The sequence below is a fragment of the Maylandia zebra genome, linkage group LG3, assembly GCF_041146795.1.
Source record: "Maylandia zebra isolate NMK-2024a linkage group LG3, Mzebra_GT3a, whole genome shotgun sequence".
Classification (NCBI taxonomy): Eukaryota; Metazoa; Chordata; class Actinopteri; order Cichliformes; family Cichlidae; genus Maylandia; species Maylandia zebra.
In genome coordinates, this window is record NC_135169.1 from 15,636,954 (window position 1) to 15,654,480 (window position 17,527).

General features: G+C 37.5%; 1 long non-coding RNA gene across 1 annotated transcript; it reads right to left on the bottom strand.

The window, feature by feature from the left end:
* Positions 1-8,232: 8,232 nt before the first annotated feature.
* Positions 8,233-9,169, bottom strand: LOC143416983 (uncharacterized). Its single transcript, XR_013097222.1, has 2 exons — positions 9,081-9,169; positions 8,233-8,488 (listed from the first exon to the last, which is right to left on the bottom strand). It is a non-coding gene; the product is annotated as an uncharacterized LOC143416983 (long non-coding RNA).
* Between the last annotated feature and the right edge of the window lie 8,358 nt (positions 9,170-17,527).

The following is a 17,527-nucleotide window of genomic DNA, read 5'->3' on the forward strand; positions in this document are numbered from 1 at the left end:
ATATTAACAATGAAACACAGTTGGCATGATGACCATGCCCAGCATGTATAAAATGAATATAAAGCAAATAATTCACACGAAAATATTTTAATAACATAAATAATGTATATTAAGACTGTGTCACTGTTCAGCCAAGGACAGTGTGTGAAAAGGTAACTGTCTCCACCTTGGGAAAAGGATGATTCTGCAGGTCATCTGAAGCCCTTGATGGATACAAAATAAAATATAAATAATATATTATAATAGAACTGCCTGGTCCGCCATGCAACAGAGAGAACAAATGTGACCGCAGATTGGATGAATTCTAAATTATCTGTTTGCTGAATAAGATGATCCTAACTAACAAATTGGCTCAGTAGTAGCATAATGGTACACACTAATAAAATATTATAATATGCTATTGCTGTTATATAAGACAAAGAGGATAATATTAACAATGACATAATATTAATATGAAGAGGCACCTTAATCGGTTATGATGTGAGGTGGATAATTGTTAAGCAGTAGTCTGCATCAAGCTTAAGGTTTGCTGAAACTCAGTGTAATGACATGTGAGATGAAGACAATACAGAGAATAACTAAACTAATGAAGTGCATAGAGGCACTTGACCAGCTTGAAACTTATCATTCTAGAATGACACATTGCTGAGATATAGAGCACACCTATAATAACAACCAATAAGCAAAACCCTGTAGACAACAGCTAAAACTACAGGATTGAGAAGCTGAATTAAATATGTAGACACTGCTAAGCTGATGAGCATGTTACACATTTTCTTTTTCTTTTTTGTTTCTTTTAGAGCAGAAGCTGCTGTAACACACCCAAAGAAAGACTCTAGGTCTGACCAACCATCTCAGTCGTGGGCAAAAAGATGACAGTCAATAAAATTCTAAAAGATAATTTATTGACGAAAAGTATATCAAGAGATAAAAGATAAAACAGTCCAGCGTCCCATTTATGAATTGTATAAAAACACACAGTCCCAAGGCCAGAGCCAGCTATGCCACACGGCCAAGTTGCACTCCACATGTTGCCTTTAACAGGGTTAGAAGTTGTCTTTGGAGACCCACCACCCTGCAAGCATATAGTCAGTGGTCACTCAAGCCTCTGCAACCCAGCTGCCTTTAGGCTGTGGCATATAATAGGCCCTGGACTGCACAGAGAGACAAAACGACACAGCAGTGTTTGTAGTGTGGGCTATAAGTAGACCAGTGTATCAGTGCAATCAAGTACACCTGCCTCTAATTAGTCCAACCCCATTCCAGCCATTGGCTCACCAAAAATGTGACACACACACAAAACCACTCCCAACCCAGTGCAACTTCACACAATAATATGGAGCTGAATTAACACAGGCACATTAGTCTACCATGTTACAAGCTGCATGCTATTACAAGCCAACATATGCAGACTTCTGCCTTGTTCGGGTGGCAGCATTTTTCTTTTTTCTTTTGTGTCCTGACACGTTTATGTTTTTTGTTTTTGTTTGATTATTTTGTTGGTTTTGGAAACGAATTTAAACGAACTTGTGACAATACTTGAGAGTCACAGTGACACATAGTGATTAGGCATATGATTGAAAAATGCCTAGGTTGAGAGCTGTGAGCTATGAGCAATGCAAAGTTAAATATATATATATATATATATATATGTGTATAAATGGGAAACAACCCTAACTTGAAAGTTTGAAATGTGTGAGATCCATGAATTGTTTGAAAAACTAGAAATTATTTAAAACTGCCTTAAGTGAAAATGTAGTGTTGCATCTATTCTCCCAAACCAAGACAAAAAAAAGAAGCAGCATTCTGTAACTTAAAAATAAGGCTGACTGTTGACAATAGACTAAAACACTAATTCGCAGGTGGCTATCAGGAACAGAGAGGCGAGCAAAGTCACAAACACCAAGGCTGCAGACAGCCACGCAGAAACAGCAGATAACATAGAGACAACGCCTGCTAGAACCGTGGAGAGGAAGGTCACTTCCCACGAGATTGTAGGAGTAGAGGACAAATTAGTTGTAAAGTCAGCTTCAGGCCACACAACTGTACAACAATTAACTGCCCTTTTAGAACTAGTACATACAGCAAGTGGCCGCAGGTGCTTTATTAAATGCATATATGACCCGTCGTGTCCAGTAAATTTAGGTAGGTAGAGACGCTCTGACAAAACTTAAGATAGCAGTCATGCCATTCTTTTCTGGTATTACACCTGAGTGCATGCTAAATGACACCCGCCACATCCACTTTCCAGAAACCGACCGAGTATCACAACATTCTGAGATTTAAACAAACTCCAGGCCCAGATCCACCTTATGATCAGCAAGTGTGGAAGCTAGGAGAACAGCATTTGACCTTACAGCACAGGCTGAAATTGTGTAGGTTACGCAGTAACCACAGATAGTAAAATAATAGAAGCAAAACCACTTTCTTCTTCATATTCTGCACAGAGCGCTGAGCTGTTAGCTGTGATTTGCGCATGTGAAATACACAAAGATAAACAAATAACCATTTAGATAGACAGCCAGTATGTTTTCTCATCATTTTGCAAAAAATCTGGAAAACCAGAGGAATGATTACACCAACCGGAAAACCAGTTCAGCATGCCAACCTCTTACAACGCCTCTTTCATTGCTACAGGCAATAACTTTGCTGACAGAGCAGCAAAACAGGCGGCACAAAAGACAAACATCACATTGATGGCAGTAAACACACATCAGATTCCACTGGATGTGTTGAAAAATGAACAAAAAGCAGCAAGCACAGCAGAGCAGGCAAAATGGCTAAAACACGGTGCAGTTCTGACAAATGACTTAATGATGTGTTATGGCAAGCCAGTGTTGCCAAAATTCCTCCACAAAATGGCGGCATTAGTGACTCATGGCTGTACGCATTTGTCAACGGGGGGACTGACCAGTATTGTCAACTCTCATTTCTACACTGTAAATTCTACACTGTAAATTTTGAAACCTCAGCAAAACAATTTGTCAGAACGTGCATGACGTGTCAAAAATATAATATAAAAGAGGCCGTTTTCCCACACCACCTTATCTTTTTCACACAATCCATATGGACTTTATTGAGCTAAATGAATGCCAAGGGTAAAAATACGCCCTAGTGGTTATAGATGTATTCTCAAAGTGGCCAGAAATCTACCCAGTGAAAAAGGCAGATACAATTTCAGTAGCAAAATTTATGTCTAAGTTGTAGGAAAATAAAGAGATGATTGTAAATAACGAAGAATGTAATGATGTCTATCAAGTGTCTTGCAGATTACAGCCCGGTGACTGGGTTCTGATCAAAGTGCTCCAAAGGAAAAACTGGAGCTTGCAAAATAGCGGAACGACAGTCTTGCATCCATCAGAGCCAGTAAGTGAAGCCATCTAAAAACAGCTGACACAGGCTCGCCCAATTGTTGTGATCTTGCCCGGTGGAGGGGTCAGCTTTCCTGGCCGGGGGGTCTACTCGCGACAGGAGGGTGTGTCCCGTCGTCATGAGGTGGTGGCTCCTAATAACTGCAGCGGCCCTGACCCTGGCCGGGCTCCTCATCTTTGCTTCCGTGAGGGACAATAAGTCACGCTATATGAAGAAAAGGCAGACACTGTATGACAAAGGAAATTACACCGAGTTTCCCCATGGCTACGACACTAATTTCTGGTGGCAGTTTATGAACACTACAGCTCACTTGAATAATAAAACTGACTGCTATGAATGTACCCACATGCCCCTATCCTCACAGACGTCTGACCTGTGGCCGTACAGCATACCTGAAGATCGCAGTTGGTGTCTGTTGGGCCTGGCAACACATCCAGGCTACGGTACTCTTTGGTCCAAGGCCAACTACAGCATCCCAGCAAAAGCAACCTGGAGGTCATCGTCACTCACAAATGTGAACTGTTCCGGACAGACCTACCTACTGACCTGGCCCCAAGTCTCAGACCCACTGCCTGATGTAATTCTACTGAACAAGCTGAATGCAGCACAACTGCCAGTATGTGTGATGAACAATGGATCGCGGGCAGTGGGGGAGCTGCCTACTCACCTATCTACCGGATGACACTACAAACAAAGACTCAGTACCAGACAGGAAGTGCACGGACGGCACCAAGCAGTAAACGAACCATAGTTTCGCATCTGAGGAGGAGTGAAATTCTTACAGAGCTTGATCCCCGGCATTGGAGCTGCCGAGGTGCGGGATCATGTGGAGATCAACCGATATGCTCTGCTATGACACATGAACTTTGACAAAGACCCTGGGACCGGCTTTAGCAGAGGAGCAGAAGGCCATCAGAACGATGGTGCTGAAGAACACACTGACTCTAGACCTGCTAACAGCATCACAAGGAGGAGTTTGCAAGCTGATCGAGGAGACATTTATGCACTGACCACACATCTGGAGCAGCAACACCGCCATGTCTAAAAGTAATGATTTCAAAGATGATAACAACTACAATGACTGCTTATGTTGCCGTGCCTCAAGAAGAACAGCATCCCGTTGCAATTCTGTTAGAAGAGAACTTGTAATAACTGCTAATGAATGACGTGGTGATTAAAAATGACTTGTCAAGTGATCATGCACTGATTAACACATTAGTAGTTTATGCAGGTACAATATGAGGTTTTCATCCTTTTACTTTTGTAGTTTTCATTTTAATTTTAAGGTTTTCATCCTTTTACTTTTGTAGTTTTCATTTTAAATATAAGGTTTTCATCCTTTTATTTTTTGTAGTTTTCATTTTAAATATAAGGTTTTCATCCTTTTATTTTTTGTAGTTTAGTTTTATTGTTTTCTCTTGATTATTCCTTTTGTTATTTCATTTACCATGCTTTTCTTTGTTCTTTTTATTATTTTATTTGTTTTATTCTTTAGAACACATGATTTCCATTTCTGCTATGCTGACATTTTGAAGATTAAAAAATTGCTTAAGATACTTAATAAATAACCTTCACAGACAATTGTTGTATACATTTAAAATAAGTTAAAACAGGAGGGAATGTTACAGGAAAAATGATTCTATGTTTCTTTACCTTCTTTTAAATGTGCAAAGATGCCCTTTGTCTATGGTTAGATTAGTTTAGAATTATCCTTTTAGACTTTCTCAGCAAAGACATACTGTTTTGGGACATATTGTTTTAGATTGTTTTATCTCTCACAGCTTTCTCCCAGCTCTCTGCTGACGAGACTAGCGCCACATATGGAGTTGTTTATTTTATCTGTTTATTATTTTCTTATCCTGTTCTCACTGTCTCTGTGATTTGTGTCTATAAAAAGTGCCAAGCCTCTGTTCACGGTGTGAGTTGTTCTGAACAGCTTACCCGTGCGCACGTTAAAGCATAAAAAGTAACCTTGTCTCATTGTGTCTTTATTTCTCCTGGGTCTTTTACAGAGTTTTCCCCCAACATTCTTGTTAACAAGTAATATAGCCACACAACTGTAACGAATGCCTGTACACTTATCAGTTTTAAAGCTTAACTTGAAGATAAGAACAACAAGGATACACAACTGGTTATGGAGATGTAAGTATATCAAAAAAGGGCACAAATTCAAACCAATACTTCAGAGTTGGCTGTAATTTAGACATTTTTTTACACACTAAATAAACATGTTTACATGTGTACTTGTTTTACAGCTTTGCCCAGATATACTACAAATAGTACATATTATTGATACAATACAAATGCAAGAAAAAGTATTCAGTACTTTTCAAAAGGATTAGTTTAACAGATTGTGAATACTGAATAGTAACATTATGAATATGAATAAGAAATGAGCATGAATAAATAAAAAAATACACAAGGTGGCAGAATGAAATGTTTCAGCTCAATTAAACTAACATGTTTGTCCAAGCACACCCAAGTAATAAATTGGTCAGAGCCTGCTTACCTTACATCCGTAAACAGCTCAGCTCTGAAGAGTCAGTGAATGTGATGAGAGAATCTGTTTAATCACACAAAGCTAGAGATTGAAGTGAGCTGTAATCTTTGGACTAGAATTTCTGACTTTGTGTGAAAAACTGGAAACTCAGTTACGAGTCATTACACGATGCAGTCATAATACTGCTGCCATTACAAAAGGGAAAACACAAAAGGAAATGATAAACACTTCTTCAGGGTATCACACATTACAGTCAGCCAGCTCTCTGGTGATTCAGCTCCTGCTGCACTTGTAAAGTCCTTTATCTGCCTTCAAAACTCTATGAATGATCATGCTTCCTGTGAAGACATTCTGAATTTCGGTTGTCTTTTGCACTGTAAATAAACGCACTGTCTTCATTCAAAGAGTCTCCTGCTCCTGTATCTGCAATTCTGACATCAGGTCCTTTATTCAGGTAGAAATTTGCCTTTGTGTATGCTAAATTGGAGTCTCATTGTCCTTATTATAGTCTCATCAACACTTACTTGGCTAGCGACTTCAGCTTTTACACAATCTGGCCAAACAAGTGTTGTAAGTTAGCTCATTTCCTTTTTTTCTCAAACACCTAAAACAAGCTACAGTACTGTGATTTGAATACATTCATAGTCTCTGGCTCTATTCAATTCAATTCAATTCAATTCAATTTTATTTATATAGCGCCAAATCACAACAAAAGTCGCCTCAAGGCGCTTCATAGATACAGAGAAAAACCCAACAATCATATGACCCCCTATGAGCAAGCACTTTGGCGACAGTGGGAAGGAAAAACTCCCTTTTAACAGGAAGAAACCTCCGGCAGAACCAGGCTCAGGGAGGGGCGGCCATCTGCTGCGACCGGTTGGGGTGAGAGAAGGAAGACAGGATAAAGACATGCTGTGGAAGAGAGACAGAGGTTAATAACAGATATGATTCAATGCAGAGAGGTCTGTTAATACATAGTGAGTGAGAAAGGTGACTGGAAAGGAAAAACTCAATGCATCATGGGAATCCCCCGGCAGCCTACATCTATTGCAGCATAACAAAGGGAGGATTCAGGGTCACCTGGTCCAGCCCTAACTATATGCTTTAGAAAAAAGGAAAGTTTTAAGCCTAATCTTAAAAGTAGAGATAGTGTCTGTCTCCCGAATCCAAACTGGAAGCTGGTTCCACAGAAGAGGGGCCTGAAAACTGAAGGCTCTCCCTCCCATTCTACTTTTAAATACTCTAGGAACAACAAGTAGGCCTGCAGAGCGAGAGCGGAGCGCTCTAATAGGGTGATATGGTACTACAAGGTCATTAAGATAAGATGGGGCCTGATTATTTAAGACCTTGTATGTGAGGAGCAGGATTTTGAATTCAATTCTGGATTTAACAGGAAGCCAATGAAGGGAAGCCAAAACAGGAGAAATATGCTCTCTCTTTCTAGTCCCTGTCAGGACTCTTGCTGCAGCATTTTGGATTAGCTGAAGGCTTTTCAGTGAGTTTTTTGGACATCCTGATAATAATGAATTACAGTAGTCCAGCCTGGAAGTAATAAATGCATGAACTACATATAGCCAATGTTGGGAAGGTTATTTTTAAAATATAATCCACTACAGATTACAGAATACATGTCCCAAAATGTATTTTGTAATGTATTCCGTTATGTAACATATTCTGAATACTTTGGATTACTTAATATATTATCTAGCTTTTTAAAACTAAGTGACTGTACTATTGCTGTGTGATTTATTACTATTGCTGAAGGGTACTCGCAAAACAAATACCAACTAAATTTTTAAATCTTATTATAAAATGAGTAACAGTAGGGTGGACATCATGTAAGGCTGCACTTATTGCAGCGATCTCGTATAGAAAAATAATCAGCGCATATATAAAACAGGTCTGCGGCTCCGAACCGTAGTAAAGGGACCTCTGGCTAATATCTCGGGTTCGTGTTGGGCTCGTAGCCGAAAACTAGCTTTACTTTGTTGTCTGGGTCACACGGCAGTAAATGTTACTATAGATAAAGTACACAGCAAATCCAGCATGTCCAAATTAACACTGTCGGATTTGATTTCAACACTATTAAAGTGTCTATATGGGTCCACACCAGAGAGTGTTAATTTAACTCTTTTTGGAGAGTTGGTACGTTAACTCTGATTTAGTGTTAAACACCAAATCTGTCTGGAGTTGATAATTTAACACTTGGTGTTAAGAATTTATATATTAACTCTCAAAGAGTATTTTAGTTTAACTACGTAAGAGTTAACTTCTAATTCATTCTAAAAAGCGGGAATTTTACTGTGCTGAACTTCTAGAAATTTCTTTTGGAAATAAACATTTACTAAAAAGATGCAATGGTTTTTGAAAAACATTTATTCTGAACTGTGCACCACAATTTCAAAACATTTTCTGAAAGATGTAACAGTGTACATGTTCTCACTTTCATTAGAATTGTGTTTATCAAAAAGTCTGACACAGGTGAGCTGGTAAATGCAAATAACAGCATTCTCATCACTTATTTCTCCAATACAATATGCATGTCCTTCATTCATTCCTTTGTGGAACTTCAACGCACTTCTGCTCTCCCCCATATTCCATCTTCACAAGCATATCCTGTGCGGAGATTGAATAAAAATTAGTTGACAGTAATTAATGGCACAAATAATCCAGTAAACAATTGCAGCACAGTAAAAAAAAAAAAAAAAGGAATCCTCTTTGAGCCATTACTTGTGTAAAGTATTTTCCCAAAAGACAAGGACACAGGCAACAGGTAATACAGAACTAAATGTAAAACCTCAACCTTTTTCATTTTTACCTAAACCGTGTGCACAAAACTCTGGAGGGATCTAAATGCTAACGTAGAATCCAGTCAGGACGTCTGCTACTGCTGTTTGCTCGTTTGTTTGTTTTTTTATGGGCGATCGTTTTCAGGCTTCAAGTAGCACCATTATACCAACATTTCACATTCTACACATTGTTTTAGGTGTATTTGACCAAAAGTTTGACTGAAAATTCACATGCAAGCTTTTTCAAGGCTGTGGTATTTGCCCGCAAACAATACCTTTCAGCTAGCTAAAACAGAATGTTATGCTATCAGCGAGCAACATGGCTAATGCCTTTAACACAGCTTTGTCTCAACTCCAAAGAGCCACAGAAGTAAAAGCTAATAATAATAATTGAAACAATCTTTGAAAAACTGACTTACCAAGCATGGCAAACAACTCAAATATGTAGAGCAAAATGTTCCGAAACGGCTTCACTTCGGCTTCGATTGGAGCCGTGCTGGGGGCGGAGTCGGTGAATTTACTCTGTTGGTGTCATAGCCCCTGTAGGAGTTCAGAGTTAAGAGGTCAAGAGTTAATGTTTCCATTGTAACACCTCCAGATTTGACAGCGAAACACTCATTTTTAACACTCGATTTTAACTACTATCATTTTACACCTCAGAGTTACATTAAAAGAATGTGACTCTACTTAGAGTAAAATTAACTCTACTTTTGCAAGAAGACTATTAACACCAAAACATTTAACACTTTCGAATTTGCTGTGTAATGCCATCCTGAGATCAGATTGAAAAAATAGTAATGATAAAAATACTGAATGTCTTAATCTTTATAAAAAACAGAGGAAAGGTAATGAGATAAAAATATAACAAAAATAATAAAATATAGAAAACCATCAAATTTCTTTGAAATTATATCAACAAAACAATACCTCATTGTGCCTAAATATGGTTAAAAGTTAATAGAAACTTTTCTCGTTAACCTCTCAGCAATGTCTTCAGAAAACCAGAGTATATGGCAGTAATACAGTTTGACTATGTAGAGGCTTAAACAAATGAGCTCACCAAGCAACACACAACGAGACGACCACATGGAAAACATCATTTCAATGTGGCTGCTTTATTAGGTACAAACAAACAACCTGAAAAGTTTGTTATATCATTTAGTAACATTACTGCATGCTATATTATCAGGGCATTTGATGGCTCACCTGGTCTTGCTCCACAATCGCTGTTCCCCTTATTCTCATGCAAAGCTCTGTAGTGTCTAAGCGTGGATGAGGTGTTGTTGTTATATCCCAGCTCCCTGGCACATAGCAAACACTTCACCTTGTACAAAAGTAAAGCCGCTTAACATAAATTGTATTGCACCATCAGTATTATGAAAATACATCTTCTGTAGAAATTTACATATCTTGTTGGGAGGAATAAAATCAAAATGTTCCCACACAGGGGAGGACATCCTCCTCTTCTTAGCTGGCTCCATTCTCTCCTGACTTTCTCTCCTCACTCTCATAAACCTCCAAACTGTCTCCAAACTCTCACTAACCGCAACTCTCCATCAAACACCCACATTTTTGCATGAAGTCAGAGGGGTTTATATCGCTGTCATATCTCGCGGCAAAGTTCGAACCACTTCATGAACCAGTCACGTGGTACAGCGGGGCAGCGAGGCTTCGGACGTCATCATTTTCAGCTCCTCCCATAAATGAAGAAAGGCCTCGATACGCGCATCGCGGATGCCCCCTCCATTACTCGACACAAGCTTTGAAGTCTCGATACAGAACGTCACATCACTACTATACACTGGCTGCAGGTTTTAAACTGTTAGACACACTAGGTTATGCAGTTGATGCCACTTTTGTATGTTTTCACTAACCTTTTGTCTAGTAGCTAGATAGGCCTTTTGTTTTGCATTTTTGTTTCAGTTAGGCCCTGGAAGCTATCGACCTCTTTTTGTTTTATTAATTTCTTTGATTTGGCTCAACCACCCAGTCCTCCTCCCCCACCTTTTGTTTGTTAAGTTTGACGATCAAGGCAAGCAACCAATAAATCCTGCCTGATTCTTAACTGTCCTGTTGTCTCCTCCTTCATCGTGGCTCAAAAGTTGGGAGGTCACCTTGTAATCGGAAGGTTGCAGGTTCGAGCCCCGGCTGATTGACACCTGATAAATGTAAATACAAAGAATTTTTTTTTTTATCTAATTTTTGTTTCTGAGAAAAATGAGATCCACATGTGAGCATATTTGTTTAAAATTTCAATAGAACAGTGGCAGTATGATGTCCTCGTAAGTGGATATCAGGCCCTTGTAGAGCAAAATGTAGTATTTTGGTATAGACAACCCAAAATGTGATGTCCACATCTGTGGACCCCAGGTCCCATGAGGTTAAGTTTAGGTTACTCACACCTTAATTAATAAACATGAAGAAAAGGCTTCACAAGGGTGGAATGGACTCAGTTGAATTTAGAATCAAAGTCACAAGTTAAATTGCAATCACACCAGGTGAAATTATATACAGTGCACGGGACTGGAGTTTCCAGGAATCCTGGGATGGAAGGAGAACGGGTCCAAAACACACTCCACACTCCACACGTCCACTTTAATAATCCTTTTCAGCACTCATGCTAACATCCTTTTCACACCTCACTTCCATACTCAGGGGAACAGATCAGGAAACAGGGACGGGTCAAGGAATTTCTATACTAGGAAACACAGTAAGAACAGACTGGAACTTCACATGGAAAACAGAGGTTAATAGAGCTGTACTGACTAGAGTTACTCAACAATCCAGCAAAGAAGCATTCTGAGCCATCATCTTAATTAAATAGCAGCTCAGGCAGATTCCCAGCAGGTGAGTGATTACAACAGGTGCATGGGCCAAGGGCGGGAGCCCAGCTGAGCTCAGGTCAGGCAGATAGGAGACACAGGAGAGTTAGGAGTGTGTGTGTCATCTCTCTGCTAATTGAAGAGATCCAACAACTCACCTGTCACAGACAGTAACTAATTACTGATTACTTCCCCCCAAAAAGTAATCCCGTTACTTTACTGGTTACTTATTTTCAAAAGTAATTAATTATTTAGTTACTTAGTTACTTTAAAAAAACACGATTTACAACCTGAAGAGGTGATGAAGTGATAGATCTTTCAGCCCAATTCTACTTTTTCTGCATAATCCATCATACAAAATGTAATCAAATAGATAAGTCCCTTTTTTTCAACTTGTTTTATCAGTTTTAATCTTTTAACTTTAATCATCAAGCAAAAATGTAATTATATGCAACATTCTCTGATTGATATAAATTAGTTTAACATTTAAACCTATTTTCTGCACATTCCAGCACATAAAATAAAATATTTTTTGTGTTTACACTCACTCTTTCAAATAAATGGAAGTGGAACACAGCAGAAAATAAATAAAATCAAAGACTCAGCGATCCTGTTGCTCTATTTTCACCTGTATAGCAGGAGGAGGTTTGCCCTGGTGCAGGTGTGCCACGGTCAGTGGAAGAAGCCGCGAGTTTGTCTGTGAATTTCCCATTAGGTGGTAACGTACACGGTGCTTGCTCGGAAGTTAAGGGTTTTTTTTTCGCTGTAAAAAGAAGTTTTCTTCCCACGCAGTGAACAGCGGACACTAACAGCGGTCACTTTTTACGGAATCAAACTCAAAGTAAGGTCAGTACTTCCACGCTTTAAACGCTGCACTCTCATACTCTCTCCCACACTCCATATATTATCCATTGTTGATCTGCACACAGCTTTTGCCACGAATGTCGCACTCGCTTACGCCATTGTCATGAGACACTCTCGCAACAAATCGCGGTTTTAGTAGTGCAGTAACACAGCGTGCTTACGGGAAAGTTCGTAACTCCGTTGCATCACTGTGATGTAATCGTCCCACAAATGTGGCCTTAGAAGGATGCAGCCCATGAATTTGGACATCCCTATTGTGTAAAACTAATGGCATAGGGAGAGGAAATTTTGCTGAAATAAATCATATAGTCACTGACCTTATTTAGCCTCTCAAAATATAATCTACTGTAACCTATTGAGGCCAAGCCCACAGGAGTTGAGCACTTCCTCCCTCACTCAGCTCCTGACTTTTGCTTTTCACACAGTCTGACCAAACAAAAGTAGAAATTCACATAATTTCTTTGGCTTTATTGAAGAGAAATTGCAGAATGAAATAAGACACCACTTTTTTGTTTCGGTACTAGACCACACTTAAAGTCAGTTAAAGTCATTCTCAGTATCAAACATGGCAGTTATATTTGATTGCTGACCACAAACTCAGTGCATCTGTTTTGGAAGAAAGTAATGTGACACTTATTAGATTAGAGGTTGACCTCAGTGAAAAGCTGCAAAAGCTCTTTCCGTGTAACAGCATTCATACATGTCTAAAAACAGAAAGAAGATCAAACAAGTTGGCTAAGCTTCAACGTCTGTATTTCAGGCAGGTGCCTTTGCTTGTGTTCAAACTTTATATATACTTATAACCAAATAGGAATGGCAAATAGTTGTATCTGACTAATTAAAGAAAAGCTATAACTGTCCATACACTTGTACATCAAACCCAGTTGACAATAACAAAAACAATATATGATAAAACCGGGTTACTTCTTTGTTTTCGCTCTCACTCAGAGGTGATGATGTCTTCAGACAGCTCTCTCACTCTGAAAACCTGTAAGACACACAAAAGAAGAGTAGAAGATAAAACAGAATAGAAAAAGTTAACAATAGTTTAATAATAAAGTAGTAATAAGATAAGCTAAGACAATTTTTTTTTTGTCAATGTAAAGGCATAATTAGCACAATAGCACAAAGATATTGGAAGGTATAGTAGCGCAACAACGCAGAAACAAAAACATAACAATGTTCTAAGTATTACCACCCAATTCCCAAAGTAGTAACCACTTAATGTCCAATTAATATCATAGTACAGTGGAGCTCTACTACATTAAAAATGCTTCTTCATCTTGTAATGAAGAAGGACAGTGGGAGTGATGGGAATAATAACCACATCAACATTGGTGATGATGGTCTCTGTCTGTTATTCAATCTGTTTCTTAGGCTTGATTTAAAATTTTAGGAAAATCTGATATTGAGGGCTACAAAAAAAAATCATTCCTACATCACCCCATTTTGTAAGACTGCTAACAGAACAGTGAGCTAATGAAAACCTTACATTTCTAAATGAATTTTTGCTGTTTGCCTGATAACTCTCCATCAGTCACAAGAATATCAGCTATTCATAACTGTTTGTTGTATTTAATGTTGCCTTTGTACGAAACTAATAATAATAATAATGGATTGGATTTATATACCGCTTTTCAAGGCACTCAAAGCGCTTTACAATGCCACTATTCATTCACTCTCAAATTCATACACTGGTGGAGTCAAGCTACAGTATTTGTATTAGATTTACTGTACAACATATCCTCTATGCCCTAGAAATCTCAGTTCTAATATATTTAACTTTTTTTAAAATATATGACGACCTCTACATCATATATTTTTTTGTTTTATGGGTGGTCCAATGGTAAAATTCTTAATTGTATTCTACTTTTTTTTTCTTCTGTAGTATAACGATTTGCTACTCACTGAATATTATTATTTAAAAGTAATTGGGTTCAATTTAAAGTGAATTTTAAAACTGAATGCATGTTTGAAGTTGTACTTCATGCCACATGTAACTACTGTATCTTGAGCTGTCTGAGATACAGTATGTGTCTAAAATAAGAGCTTTAAAATTGCATTTATAGTATTTATTTATAGTTGTGTGGTTTTCATTTACGGTCTACGTTTTGGAAACTCAAATTATCACTCGCATCTATACATAATAAATACATAAAAGTCAAACAAAGCTACAGACAACATCACATGAGAAAACAAATGCAATCCTTTTCTTCACAGAAGTATTTTTGTGATATTGTTGCTCAGTAAAATACCTCCTGTCTTTCCTTACCTATTATTTCTTACAGCTTTCACTTTTATTTTAAAAACCTTTGGGAAAGAAAATCAGACACAGTATCTGCCTTACAGGCTAATTTTTAATATAATGGTTATAATAATAATAATAATAATAATTTTAATTACCTCTCTTCCAGTAGCCTTTGCCAATGTGATACAGGCCCGCTGTCACCAACAGAGCACTGACTAAAATGGTGGAAATTATCCGTGTGGCAGGAGAGGAGGAATGGCTCCCCTGTTTCTCTGGATTGGTTGTGTAATTTAAATTTTGAGAATCTGAATGATGGTTAGCAAAATAACAAAGGTTTAAATGAGGCAAGAATGGTAAACCATGAAATGTTAATTTCAACTTCTTCATAAAGACATTACACAACAGCTTTGCATAAAGAGGATCAACTTTTATTCATATTACAATTATAAATAAACCTTATTTTAAAACATCCCAGTGTCTCACCTGTGATGTTCAGCCAGCTCACTGGTGATTCTCCAGCTCCTGAGATAACACACTTGTAAAGTCCTTCATCTGACTTGGAAACTCTCGGGATGGTCATGTTTCCTGTGGAGCTTCTGTGGATGAGATATCCATTTTCGTAGAAATCAGCTTTGAAGTTGGAGGATGGAATTTGGTTTCTGCAGCTCAGCGTCACAGTTTCTTCCATTAACACAGGAACAGCAGGACTCTCCAAGATCACAGGACCAGCTAAATGAGATGCATTTATCAATTAAATACAGGAAATTAAATGTAATTATAATATATCATAAAATATTGTCCTTCTTTAAAAGTAGGCTACCAGTGACAGAGAGGTTGATAATGTTGCTCCTTGTCCCTCCTTCAGTCTCATACCAGTACTCTCCACTGTGGTCTGTATAAACAATTTGAATGGAGCAGGATGATCCTGTTGGTGTCCTCTTGTTAGCTTTACTACATGATTCTACTTTCCCATTAATTTTATGCACAACTTCACAATAATTGACTCCTTCACAGTGAAATGTCACTGGTTCATATTCGAAGAATTGCAATCTGTTTGGAACAACACGAAGAGAAACTGCATCTGAAACAAAGAAAAAAGTAAGACTGTTGAGAGTTTCAGTACTAAAACTGGCATACTGCACTTAAACATTGAACAAATAAAAAGGTCAAAACAAGTAAAGTTCCTCCCTCATCCGCAACATGTATTAATGCAAGCAAAACCATTGGTACTCACCAACTTTATGATCCAGTACACACAACAGAATCATGATGGTAATCACTGAAGAGAGATAAAAGAGTGGAGTACTGTATAATTACTAAATATACTAAAATTAAAGTATTACTACATCTTATACATAGTCCATAAAAATACCATAGCCTACTTTTCTTACCTAAAACATTAGAGATAAAACTGTCATGTTTTTAATCAGAATGAATGACCTAAATTTTATAATGATGTAGAAATAGAGCAACTACTCACACTGTCTGATGCAGAGAGCTCTGATCTCCATGTCGTCTTGATGTAGATGGAAGACTTAACAATAGTGAGCACAGGTGTCTCTTTCCTACTAAAAGTATTTTTAAAATAATTAAATATTTTTCAGACGTAATGCTATTATATAGTTTTACAAAAGAAGCGTTCCCAAAGAAGCTGAGCTGTTTTTGTGTCAAGTCAAGCCTCACTGTTTCAGTTCACTGTCAGTGGGCGGAACAACAAACCAGTTCAAGATTAATACTGTGTTTGATGCAGCTTGTTGACTGGTTTATGTTTCCTGTGCTCAGTTTGGTGTACGGTGCTGAGATATAGCACAAAAGTAGAAATCTCGTCTAGGGGTACTCAGCCCACTCAGGGAATCACCAAAGTCATTAAAGTTATTTTCAATCACAGGATAGCAAATGTTACTATAGTGTGTGATTGGATGGATAGATAAAACAGCAGCCATTGCATTCTCCATCCCAAGACCAAATAAACAGATGTATGGTTTTGCCATGTTTTTGGTTGAATAGTTATTTGCATTAATGAGAAGCTGAACAAGTGCGAAGTAGCTGATAAATGTTTATATAAATATCGTTAGGGTGGCATAAAGAATTACCATCTGATTTGTTACTTGTTGCTAAAGTGAATAGTGTATGTAATATTTATATAAAATGTTAAATGTTGTACCAAATAAATAAATAAAAATAAAAATAATGGCTTCCATCTTTCAAACAATAGCTGTTCGTGATTTAGTATCTTTCTCATCTTTAAAACTGATTACTTTTACTTTTCTCATTCTGATAAGATCATGTCAGGTTCTTTAAGGAGCCAACATTTCCTTCTGCCAATCAACTTCATAAATAATATGTAAAATGTATCACAGTCAAAAAACTTGTTTTTAAAATGTAACTTTACATTTTCTTGATTATGTTCAAGTAAAGAAAGAACTGCAGACCTGAAACTGAAAGTAAAATCAATGACACTTTTATAACTATTTTGCAATCATGTGAAATAAGCTGACAAATGAAATTATAACAGAAGACAATTCACCAAAATGCAACAAATACAGGTTTTAAACAGCTGGTTTTGCAGATTGTTGTTTACTGGGAACATTTACAAATCGTGTTGTGTTCTAGAGCAGGTCGATCAAACTCACTCACAAATTTAGTTTTAAAATTATCTACCCTCAAGTCCAACGTGGTATGTGTGTGTGTTTGATATCCACCTTGTATTGTATGAGTAATCCTTAAAATATATAATAAAATCTTTTTTTTTTTTTATTATTTCAGTAATATAAAATACAATCAGATAAAAGTATATATCAATATATACAAAATCATAGGTCACACGGTGTTCACAGATGTTTCCAGATGTTTGTCAGAATTATGGTGGCTGTTTTAAAAATTGCACTTACAAAGATGACTTTTATTTTTTTATTTTTTTTTAAATATTGTC